The sequence below is a fragment of the Coturnix japonica genome, chromosome 3, assembly GCF_054131305.1.
Source record: "Coturnix japonica strain WE chromosome 3, WE-NBRP24, whole genome shotgun sequence".
Classification (NCBI taxonomy): domain Eukaryota; kingdom Metazoa; phylum Chordata; class Aves; order Galliformes; family Phasianidae; genus Coturnix; species Coturnix japonica.
This window is the reverse complement of record NC_140665.1, coordinates 53,591,320-53,604,126: the sequence shown is the minus strand read 5'-3', so window position 1 is coordinate 53,604,126 and position 12,807 is coordinate 53,591,320. Positions and strand designations below refer to the sequence as shown.

The window sequence follows — 12,807 nt, the reverse complement described above, 5'->3', positions numbered from 1 at the left end:
AATAATGAGTTTTGCCTGATGCTGACCTGAGCAGAATTCAAACACTGCAGATTTCCATGACTGCCATCAGTCAGTTTTGCTAAATAGCCTAAGAGAGTAGCTGCTTTTTAATTTTTCCATACTTGACTTTCACTGATTATTTAAAGCATCTCATTTCCTTGAGTGTTATGTAGAAGAGAGATGAAAAAAAAACACTTTATACATAAAACCATGAAATAAAATACAACTGACTGAGAGAAAGGGCAGATTGGGTTCAAAAGCAAACAGAACTTCACTGGAATAGACAGAGATGCTTTGTTTACACCAGGACTCTGTTCTTCCCAGAAAACTTCAATCTGGAATAAAACAGGATGAAGGTCATCATTATTACCATAGACACTTAATTAGATTTCCTAACTGTATCTTGATTGATCTGCAAGATTTAAAGAGATAGGGGAGGGCAAAACACTAGGGGAAAAAAATAAATCTGACAAGCACCTTATCAAGTCAATAATTTTCTCTAGATCTTTTTTTCATTCCTTAAATCCACACATAAAACAAAATGTCCCCTCAGCCACAGCAGCAGCTTCACCACACAGTGTGCTGGTTGACGCTGGGGCTGAATGAGCTCTTCGTATGCTCTCCCTGTGGCTCTCTCCCATTCATCCCAGCTCACCAGCTGGGACTGGTGTATATGCACAGCCCTGCACTGCATCCCTGTGACAGTGTCAGTGGGATATTTCTGGCTGCCAACAGAGTGCTGCTGGGTCTATGACCACAGAGGAATGGATTAGCTTGCCAGGTAGAAGGAAGCATGCAGGGAATTTAAACTCTTCCAAAATAAAAAATAAATAAAAATTAATAATTATTATTGAAATAAAGATCTTATCGTGTTTGTATTCCACTATTTCACTCATGCTCCTGCCGTCCTCTGGGACAGAGCCATGTCCTGACATTTCCAGGTTTGGGATTTTATATACGGTCTATCCATGTAAACCATTCTGTTCCCAAGTAGTAAGAAATTAAGGCCAGTTTGGGAGAGATTTAAACAAAATCTGTGATGTTTGAGGAGGTGGAGATTTAGCAACTGCCCTGCTTATTTGAAAGAATAGAGATAAAACCATTAATAATAACTGGTTACCAATGGAAGATTTGGTCTCCATTCCCACCAGTGATACCCGGAGGAATGGAAGCACTGGTGTTTTTAAAGGATGGTTAACATAAGCACGCTCTGTGGAAGACTCTGTCATTTTGCCTGATAAGTCTCAGTTTTCTACTAGGTTTATTTTAAGGCGTGCATTTCATTAAAAAACAAACAAACAAAAAGTCACAGCAGGATGCACATTTACCTAGGACTTTTACTAGTGCTGTCAAGGACTGTTTTATGGGAAGGTACAGACAAATCCAATGTGGAGTGGCTGTTCATTTTCCTCAGCAGGCTCAGCATGCATGCTTGAGCACTCATGCTGTGGAAATCTGCTCACTCTGACTAGCAGGTTGAGAAACGAATTACAGCAACCATCCCTCTAATCCAAAAAAATCCAAAACAAACAAATCCCAAACAAACAACCAAAAAAACCTCCTGATTGTTACAGTAGCTGGGTTTGAGCTCTCATTGTCCTTCAGTTTTTGGGGGATGTTTTTGTCTGCAGCTCTACTGTTCTCATTTGTTCGCTTCCCAGGGTTTTATGTCTGTCCTGGTTATTTTTTCTATTCAAATGACAAAGACATTAAGCACGATCTGTGTAATATTGCCTGTAAGAAACTCAGCCACTCGCACACTTGGCTGCTGCTGTGCCTTTTCCCTTGTCAGCTGGCCCTCAGGGACATCTCCTGAAACCCCTCTTGATTCCTCTTCATGGTGAATTCTAGCTCAGTGTCTCCATATTCCCTGTACTCTAGTATTCTTTTTTCCCTGTTTATTAAAAAAAAAAAAAATCAATTAAACAAGAAGTTTTCCTATTATTACCCTTTTATATTCTCCAGTCAAGTGGATAACCACATTTATTTTGGGGCCCAATGTTCCTTTGTTTCACTCTGTCTCACTGTACAATAACAAGACAAATATCCAGAAAGTACAAATCAATAGCATGTTGCCCACCTTAATTTGTCTTGCTTAAAGACTCCAGCACAGGGGTAAGGAAAAGACTCTGATGGACTATAAACAACTTCAAAATATTCCCAAAAAACCCGAACCCTCAGAAGTATCAGATGAGTCACAATTACTCATTTGATCTTTTAGATGGCTGGAGAAGAGGACATGGAGTAATGACTTAATAACGTTAGCTCATACCATCTAAAAATTGCGACAACCTACATGCAGATCAGTTACACTGGCTGCCGTGCAGATCAGGCTGAGCCAAGAACCACCCAGCCTCCATCACTTCTCTCCCAAACTTTGCTGACTCCTGTTGCAGTCAGACTCAAGGTATGAGCTGTTTGTGTAGGAGTGTTTCCAAGTAGTATTTCTCCAAGGCATAGTAACACTGATACACATATTCTGCTAGTCCAAATCATCTAGCCCTGCAAAAGGGCAAACTGAGTGGCAGTGCTGGCTGATTTCTTCACTATATTTAAAGGTCTACCAACCACTCCTAACCTGCATTGATGATCTGGACTGAGCAGCACTGGGGTCCACAGGAATATCTGACATATTCTCAAGGAGAAAAGGAAATGAATTGGCTTTCTAGGAGACAGTGTTTTGTTGGCTTAAAAAAAAAAAAAAAAAAAAAGAAAAAAAAGAAATACGAAAAAAAGAAAAAAGATGCTTGCATCAGAAAATATTTATGCGTAAGCAATTTGAAAGCACTCAGGTAACATTATAACTGAATTATCCGACTTGCTCTTCACAGGAAACTAAGCTATAGCAAACCTCCATTTATAGCAAAGCAAATTAAACTCACTAATTGTTTCATGTGTGCAATGTGGGAATTGCACTTTCATTTATAACGAATCTTTGATTACACCATAATTGTTCTGGCAGGAAAATGTCTCCATTTTCAGAGGCTTCTGCTGTGTTTTCAGACTGTGACCATATCTGCAGTAGTTTTTCTTTTTATATTTCTTGCCTAGCATTGTGCAATCAAATCTCTTTAGGCTTTCCCAGAATTGTGATTCATACTGCCTGATTCTCAAAATCCTGACAAATCCAACAGAAACACTCTCCTTTTCATGGAGCTAATAGAGAAGCAGTGTTATGGAGAGCATAGTGAATCCTGATTGTTCTGTGGTGAGTTCCAAAGGAAATACCAACTTTTTACTCATGCTTTTTACTTTGTACTGCAGATTTTTGCACTTGTTGTGTCCTCTAACGCTGTTCCTCTTCCAGCAAGCCACTGTTCCCTTGCAGAAGATATTTCTACTGCTTGCCACTCAGACTTACCTAGTAATTGCCTACTAAGTGTGAGTATGTCTGCTTTGAATATATGGAATTAAAAAACATCATTGGAAAAACCTTCATAAACTTGTTCCTAAGGTAATTAAATGTATGAATCATGTTCCTTGTGACATTCTCCCTCCTGTAATGTGTTTTGCTTTACACTCATCCATGAAGATCTACTGACAATGTGGATATCGACATATTTTGCCTGCTACAGTTGTTGAGATTTCTCCAATATGTTTGCACCAGTGATTCAGAGATTTCGGACTTTGAACAATTTGTAGCAGGAATCTCATCTTCTTGAATTTCTTTGTCCAATACCTACACACATCAGAGCTTTATAGAATCATGCACAATAATAATAACCAGAAGTTTACCAGTTCTTCCCTTTCCAACTTTTTAATGACCTCTCCTATCACAAGGGAATCCTGTAGCTGTTGGTGGTGTAAGACAGGAACAATTCTCCAGCCGCCATTCCATAGAAAGCTTAAGTGGCTGTACATAGCACAGTGAAGGAAGAAGCATTTATAATGAATGTCAACAGACTTGGGCATGAAGGGGCTGACAACACTGTGGAATTATAGCCCAAACCAGGGAAATTGCTGCTGAGACCAAAGGTGTTGTTTATATGTCGGTGATACCAGGACTGAACCACAAAGTGAATATTCACATCACTGCAGTGAGAAACATTCAATTTCCTCAAGATCAACTCTCTGTAGCCTGAAAGTGTGAGGGAAATGTGTCAAGACACATTTTCCTTCTGTGTGTGCTTTTGTGAAATGAAACAGATTTCCAAGATATGAGAAAATTAACACCCCCAAACAAAGCTGTTTTGCCAGATGACTTCAGCTGTTCTGTATTAACTGCTATTCCACAAAAATACTTGCATTTTTCTGAGTAACTGAGCATCAGTAGTTATATGCTTTAGTATCTAGCAAGCATTACTAATGAATTTTTATGTGTGACACACATCTGCACAGAAAAAATACCTTATTCACACACACACACGCACAAAAGAAACTATTTTAGTTTGTATAACTTAAAAGCTTTTCCTCTGCTTACATCTTATTAGAATTAATTGCTAGGTAGTCTGCAAAAGACATGTTTCACCACTCATGTTATGAGCCTCCTGTGTGACATGGGCATTCACTTCTGTATATTTCAGGAGCACTGCACTGAAAAAGATGAGTTACTGCTTTATATCTCAGTGTCCTCAAGTGGAGAAACTGGTACTTCTAAAACTCTATTTACTCCTATAGAAGTTGTACCATCTTCTGAAAATCTGAGTGCAGGGAGTTTTTGGTGTAACAACAACAAAAAATCTGTCTTCAAACTTCTTCCTTTTATTTTGTACTTTTTACTATTTCTGTGATAGTTTTTCAGTAATTTTATATTTCTCTCAGTTAAATTTCAATAATTCTGCATTAATTGCATATGAAATTATGGCAAATGTATCTGCACATCTCAGTAAGTCGTGGAGTTTCAGGTAGGCTAAAGAACTCCTTCAATGAGTTATAAGAAATGCTTACATTCAGATAAAGAAAGAATATCCATTAATAATTAACATTAGTGCTGAGACACATCCCATAATTGATTATGTCAAATAGCTTTCTTGATCAAATATACAGAGATATCTGATGACACTGAAAAAAATATAATTAGCAAATTTGATTGTAATCTCCCAGAAGCCAAATTAACATATGAAAATCATTCAGATAACACCTTAGGAATCTAAAGAGAATTCTCATTATGTTAGAATGTCATAAGCCAGACACTGACATGAAAGCCATTAAAAGAAATAAAGGTAAAACTAATTAAAGCATTTCCAGTAAAAGGCACTATTCATTACAAAATTCCATATGTCAAAACTGAAACTGTTCACCCACAAAAAAAAGGTTGATTTTAGTGAGTTTTGTGGTAATTTAAATTTTATATTGTCAAAATAACCCTTTCTGATTCTTAAGAGGAAAAGTCTTCTGACATAAAATTCCTTTTTTTTTTTCCTCTCTCTTTTGAGCATTTTTCATTAATGTATCATGAAAAACATTTAAACGATAAGTCATCAGAAAAAAAAAATAATAATCTTGTTTTGATTGCAACAGCATTTTTTAATCATTATAGCATCAAACAGAATTTCATTTTTTTTCTCTTTGCCCTGAGTCAGCTTTGAAATCCCAAGAATTCCACCAGATGAGAAAACTGCATTGCATTCAGCTCTTTTATTATTATCTCAGCACACTGTATTTTTTGTTTTAGTTTGGAGTCACAAGACAATGTCAATATCATGAAAGTTAAGCAAAATTTCCAACTATTTCCTTCAGAGCATATTTTTCACTGCATTTTTTTTTTGTTGTTGTTTCAAATAGATACGTTTATGTTCAATATTTGCACATTTTGTCTCCTAGTGACCTTCTACATTGTATAAATTGCTCTTGTATGATTTTAGGCATTTCTCTGTCATCCAGTGATAGATAGTTGATCCATCACTGTGTATTTCAGTTTCTATTATATGCTTTCATTACTTCTTCCATTATTTTATATGCAATTCCTTGATAATAAATGAATTAATTTGAAACCACAATAAACTGACTGAGTTCCCTACAAAACAAAAAACAACTAAAAAAAAAAACCAACCCTTAATGTACTACTTTTTGACCTATATCCTCCCATATGTTAAAAGAAATGTTAAAATTCATACCATATTTATCAGGGCAGTAAATCTGGGTTTGGGCAAATTCAAACAGAATTTTTTAATATCCATACAGGTATGTTCTCAGCCACTCGCTATTAACTTGGATGTCTTCAGTTAATACCATGTTGTCATCACATCCAAAGGGAACATACCTTTCCAATAACAGCTCTGAGATCAGTGCAGGGACTAGATGATAAAAGCAACACCTTCACCTTCACCCAGATCTTTATCACCAGCCCAACCTAAGCATCAAAGCACCTGTACCAAGACTGTGAGTCAAAGGCAGCTATCTGCTGCATCAACTTCAATTTCCCAGATGATTAGGTAGAAGGTTTTTGTTGTGGGCATGATAGCAGCCTGTTCCCAAGGTGACTAAGACTTTTTAGTGAATAAGGCTACACCTACACTCTGTGTTGAGTCAAAACATGAATGGTTACTGGCCAGCAGATGCTGGGATATAACAACTTTATTTCTCAGCTTTGAGCTCAAGTCCCTTACTAATCAGGTTTTGGTTTATTCAAAGTGCAGAAAGAGTCAGTGTCCTATAACCCATGCAGATATGTCCAAATGCAAAGATAAATTGCACACCCTTTTCACCTCAAGTAGCAGGAAATGCTCTCTCCTTAAGGGCAGGCACTACAAGAGCTGGCACTAAATGCAAAGGGATAGTGTCTCAGGACCAGCAGCACAGCAGCACTGTTTCCATGTCTGTCTCCTTTCAACCGTGTAACATTACTCTTGCTTTATCGAGTGGAGGACTCGGTCAGTTACTGCCAGTGTGCAGACACCTTGTCATTGATTCCACTTCGTGGCAAGGGTCAGAGAAGACAGACATGAGGAGCCAGAGGCCATTAGCATACTGATACATATCTAATACTTATTCATGAAGTACGACTTGCATACATGCACATCAGGATGACTGAGAGGACACAGTGCTGCATGAGAGTGCTCTTAGGGCACACTTTGACCCTCTCAGACGTCTAACAACGAGCAGAACAGACTCCATTAATCGCTCACCCTACCAAGAACAAAAGGTCGCCATGCTGCTTTGTTACTCACTGACAAATACTACCATTGGTTACACTTAGCTGAATTAATCTAACTTTGACTTTGGCCAAGGTCTCCACTTCTATCACTCATAGTGGAAAGTCTCATATTTAATACAAAAATATTTAAATCTGACAAAATTTTCTTCAGGATCTGGACAGACTTAAATTAGAGCTAAGTAGCATTTAGGCCAAAATACATCCACCAACTAAACAGTCTTACAAATCTTCCTGCAAGTCACTTCTGAGGATAAGAATTGCTTTCCTGACATTATAACAACTGAGGAGAATTATCAACAAAATCAGTAATAGATGATCTCTATCTTTTCTGAGTTCCAACATACAAGCCCAGGGCAGGAGGACATGTGTTGATGCATAACTGTGGGGAATGTTCCATTCCAGTTCACATGAATGTAGTAAGCTTTGGCTGCCATCATTCAGGATCAACCTAAACTCATTAGGCCCCAAACTCGCTTCACTTTTCTGATGTATAAACAAGAAATAACATAACTACAGTCAGAAGATTGTGCAGCATATACAGTAAAGAAACCAAAGAGTTGTCTGATCTGTTGTTAGAAGAACAACCACCTGGATCATTAGCTGGGACTTTTCTGATGGGATGTGAAAGGTCCTGAATACAATGTGTGCTCTTAATGTGCTCTGTTCTTAACAGAATTTCTCAGAAGTGGAACAGCTCCATCTAAAATGGCTCACATTTTCAGTATATGGTTTCCTAGAAAGAAGTACCACAGCAGACTCTTCGGACTACAGGCATCCAATTTGTGGCTAAAAGTATTCTAATGGCTTCCATATCTCTACAATAACTAGACTTAATAACCAGTTAGGAAATCAGGTGACAATAAAATAAAAATACACTGATTCTTATCTTAGTGGGATGAAGCTGAGGGAAAGCAGAATATGCAGCTACAATGGCATCTCTATGACAGAGTTAAAAGAGGTAATAATTTAGCAGCTCAGTCAGCAGTGACACATTAAGAACAGAATCCAAAGGTAGATGCCTTTGGCTGTGTGGCAGTGCAGTACCAAGGTCCACTTCCAGCCAGCCAGTTTGCTATCAAAGGAGATGGGATTTCACACCCTTTTACACAAGCTGCAAACAGGACAGATATCTCTTTCACACAAGCTGCACCATGGCCTTGAGGTTATGCTAAATGTATGACAAAGATTTCAAGCCTGTACCTGCACAGGAGCTGTTAGTAGCTTAGTGTGCACATCTGTACATCTGTATGCTAGACCATGCATCCAATAGATGTGCAAGCAGAGAGGGTTCTGACTGGAATATGTCATTGACCTTCTGCCTCTGCATATTGGTATGCATAGACCTGGCCTTTGCTCACATCTACCTCCTCTGAGCTACACTGTCAAGAGATAAGAAGGTATGGTACATCCCAGGTTAATTCCAGATGATTAGTTAGGATACAAAGAGTTCTTAATTATGCATCCAAAATTTGAGTCAAAGAGGTCTAAGACAGATCAGTCTCATACTTACAAGTTTGCCATCTGATACAGATCCAAACATGAGGGTGAGCAGGAGCCATAACGTTCAAAAGCCTAATGGCAGAAAACATCATCAACTTCCCTGGCTTCATCCAGAACAATCAATCGTTATATGTCATGCTGTGTTACTTTTTCATAGAAACAAAATTCTACATGCGCTGGGTGAAATAAGCTGAAGTTTGGCTACTTCCTGCCATTATGCATGACAGTTCCATTTAGTGATGAGAAATACTGAAACATAAAACACTGAAGAGTTCAGGAAAGATTTCCTGTTCTCAAACTGTTCTTCTGATGTTACAGCAGTGTGATTTGGGACTTATTACACAATGCTGTTTCTTTTAATCCAGTGTACTTAGCTTCAATGTCAATTTTACATACTCCCCTTGGAGCTACATGAAAAAATCAAGTCTTGATCATTGCTCAGCTTTATGGAAATTGAATGGGAACAATTATGAGCTGAACCCTGAGAAGGTCATGTTAATAAGTAAGAGCGAAATAAGAGAGTTTAGTGAGAGTGACTACCCTGTGAGCAGCAGGGACAACAAAATGCAGATATACAGCACTGTCCGCTGACTCCATCCTGCTTGCTGAACAAATGCCAGCTACCACCTGCACTCCAGGACGGCCTCTCCATGCCATTGCTCAGCATTTGCTGCTCCACTAGACAGCAGTTTTGTGAGAGCCAGGCAGGTCAAGGAGCAGGAACAGTGGTCACGGTGTAATCTGAGCTCCTCTCCAGCTGGAAAAGATTCCCCCCTTCTCCCACTGATATCCCTGCCATTGGCCTACTTTGGCTTGTGAGATATACTTACCTTTTCTGAAGGGTTTTTGGTTGCAAGTTAAAAAACAAACAAACAAACAAACAAACAAAACAAAACAAAAAAACAAATCCACATCAGTTCAGTGCTGAATTATTCTGTCTGTAAAGGAATTAACACCTCTCTTCCTTCCATTTTCTTATTCTATATTGCGTGTTTTTCAGTTCTGCTCTGTTACTGCATTTTCGTTTTTTTGCTGCTCTGCATCATACCTTTAATGTCCTCCCTTCTTTTTGATACCAAAAGATACTAAAAGGTAAAAAGTCAAATAAGGCAGAAATTGATTCATTCCAAATGAAAATGCTTTTGATATTGTATGATTTGCAAAATAATGCTGTTTTTTTTTTTCCTGCTAGATCAACTGTTCACCTTTGCGCGCTTGAAATATACAGATTCTTAGATGTCCTGCATAACTTCAGAAAAACTGTGATTTACATATTGTTATTTAGATTTCATTCAGCCCAGACCATTCTATGATTCTATGATGATTCAGTGATTTATTTTATCTGTCTTTGTGGAATATTTTGCTAACTGTCAAATGTCAATAATGTATCACTGATGAATGGGGCAGAGGAATCATTTCCCTCTTTTGGAATAAATCACTGTTGGTCATTAACATAAGCCACTGTACTGAGATAACTACTTTGGAATCCTAGATCTCAGTGGTCTACATATGGACAAGCTGACTCCTAGCTTCACTCAGGCTAAGGAGTTCTTATACAGCACATTGAACTGAAAGAAAAAATTACTACTAGATTCACAACATAAAGCTTATTTACTTATATTCGTACAAACTGAAAAAATGCAATGATGGTCTTCTTGAATAACATCTAGTATGTCCAATTCACAGGCTTTTGTGTTTTGTCTTAACCACAGAACTTTGCATTTGGACTAAAAGAGATGTAAACTGACTCTGTTCTCACCTGGTAGCACTTCTGATGCAAACTGGGAAAGCAAGAAAAATTGTAAGTATGCATTTACTTGCGAGGTGACTGACAACAGTGCTGCAAAGGGTAGGGCAGTACAGGTTAGGAGCGACAGCATGTTCTCATGGCACACAGCTTTGTAAAAATTCTGTCATTTTTCTTTTTTTTTTTCTTTATTATTATTATTATTATTATTATTTAATAAATGTTCATTCCACCTATCTGCTATGCTACCGCAGTCAGTAAATCCTCTTCTTCCTCATTCTTTTGTTCTGGCACATTTCCACAGTTTGTATATATATTGGCAACCACAGGGATGATACTGGCAAAAGGAGAAGTATCTGTCCATATTCAGATTCTCCTGTCTGCCAGAAGACTTAGCATCTAATATTAAAAAGCTGATATCATATTTGACACAGATTTGTAACACCTCAGACCTAGCATCTCTCAACCCACATTTGTCCATTAAATTCCTTCGACTCTTTTGTAATGCAAATTAGCTGAATGTTAGTTTCACAAGCTTATAGAACTGTTCATTATGTTTCCATCAGCATCTGATTTGTGCTCTTGGTTGTGGCTGTAAAAGGATCTGCAATTCCCCTTTGTGCTAGCTGAGTCTTCTTTTAAGAGGAAGAAGTGCTTTTTTTATTTATTTACTTGGTTCTTTTCATTTTTATTTTTGTTGTTGTTGCTGAAAAGTAGCTTCTACCTCTGTGCAATAGCATGGAAATGCAGCTAATTAAATCCAGAGATTGTAAAATATTCAGTGCTGAAAAGGAAGCAGCCACAAAATCCATTTGCAGAGCATATTAAAAGGAAAAGAGCAAGTGTAACTGGAGAAATTAATGAGTCTTGACCAGTGGAATCTCTTAGATAATACTCAAAAGGCTATGGAAATTCTCCAGGCCCTGATATATTGAACAAAGGGAACCTTTGAGGTTACAACTTAGCCCTAAATGAGTGGGATAATTAAAATCATGATAATATTTATTCAACATGGATTCATTTAATTTAGAGTAGAAATCAGTCATTTGAGTGCCATAGAAGTGAGAGGTACTGGACGTGATTTAATAAATTGTGCTGGGGAGCTCAGTGTTCTCGGTGTTTCTTTTCAATTGCTCAGGTGTCCATCCTCCTCACTACACACTGGGAGTGCAGGACAGATTCATCCCAGATGATGTGGGGAAGCAGCAGGCAGCCATGACATTTGCCTCAGTGAACACCTGCAGTAGCAGACAGTGCTAAACTGCAGATGTGTGGAAGCAGCTGGGGCACAAGCCATAATCAGTATCTAGATGCAGACAGGCAGCAGTTATTTTCCCACAGATATAAGGAAAGAAAAAACTATCAGAAAAATCTTATTTTAAAGGTTATACCTAGATAGTAGTACCTCTGCATTGCACTGGTATTTGCAAGTCGGAGTTTGTAGTCTGCTAAAGGTGTTGCATCTTCTTTCACTTGTCACATGTTCATAAAATGTTTTCCCTGCCTTGGTAATGAAATACACTCCTCTGCTTTTCCATGCTAGATTATCAATTATGTTAAAGCCTCTTCTGCCTACTAATGAGAGAACATGAGCTTTCACTGAAAACTTTTCTTTGAAGTGAAAATCCTTAATAGAGCTCTCTCACTTCTAAGGAAACTATAATCATCTTGATGGGAGAAAGAGGATTCTGGCTCTTCCCACCCCCTCCCTCATTTTCCCTCTCCCTCTCCTTTATGCACGTGCACGCACACACAGTGAGCTGCTGTGGAAGCAGCAGCCTACAATGCATGTATTTCCTGAATTGCATGTGTACATTCATGCAGTTGCAGTTATTTCTTCCAAATGGCTCTTGCTTGTAACACATGCACACTAGCACAGTCACGCACTATATTTCAAGGACTTTACTTTTGTTCTTTTCAGTTCACTTTTATGGTTTTGACCTTTATTTTCTGCATACATCCTGTTCAGTTTTTTGCAAATGAATTTTACAGACACAAATATTTGCGCTAAAGGAATTTGGAATTATAAACACCTATACTCAGGGAGATTTTCTTTTAAACAGGAGCACTTTGCTATGGAAATACTTGCATTTTCTGTGCAGGGAATAAAATTGCATCTTGTCTGACCACTTCCAAACAGCCAGCACAGCTTGAGTCACAATTATGCACTGTAATTCCCCATGATAGAAGTATACTGACAATAATCAATTCAAATGCATTCTGATAAATGAAATAAATGCATATTGCTGGAGAATGCTCAGTAAGCAGAAAAAGAAAAAAGAAAAGAAAAAAACCTATAGCCTCATTAATTTGGAGGAATAACTGTCTCTATCCTTATGCTGATATATTCTTTGGGAGCTTAAATTTAGTGCAGTTCCTAGAATTAGCAAGCTTTTCATAATCACCTTCTTGGGAAGGAAATCTCTGTAACACTCAGGTGGACTTTGCAGGCACCACAGTGTAA

The 12,807-nt window shown here is 38.0% G+C and overlaps 1 long non-coding RNA gene across 2 annotated transcripts in view; it reads left to right on the top strand.

Annotated features, from left to right (window-relative positions):
• Positions 1–2,805: 2,805 nt before the first annotated feature.
• The window catches only part of LOC107311703 (uncharacterized), a 98,770-nt gene continuing 88,768 nt past the window's right edge, over positions 2,806–12,807 (top strand). For both annotated transcript variants that reach the window (XR_014944831.1, XR_014944830.1), the window contains exons 1-2: positions 2,806–3,208; positions 10,309–10,397. This is a non-coding gene — a long non-coding RNA (uncharacterized LOC107311703). The remainder of the gene's footprint in view (positions 3,209–10,308; positions 10,398–12,807) is intronic.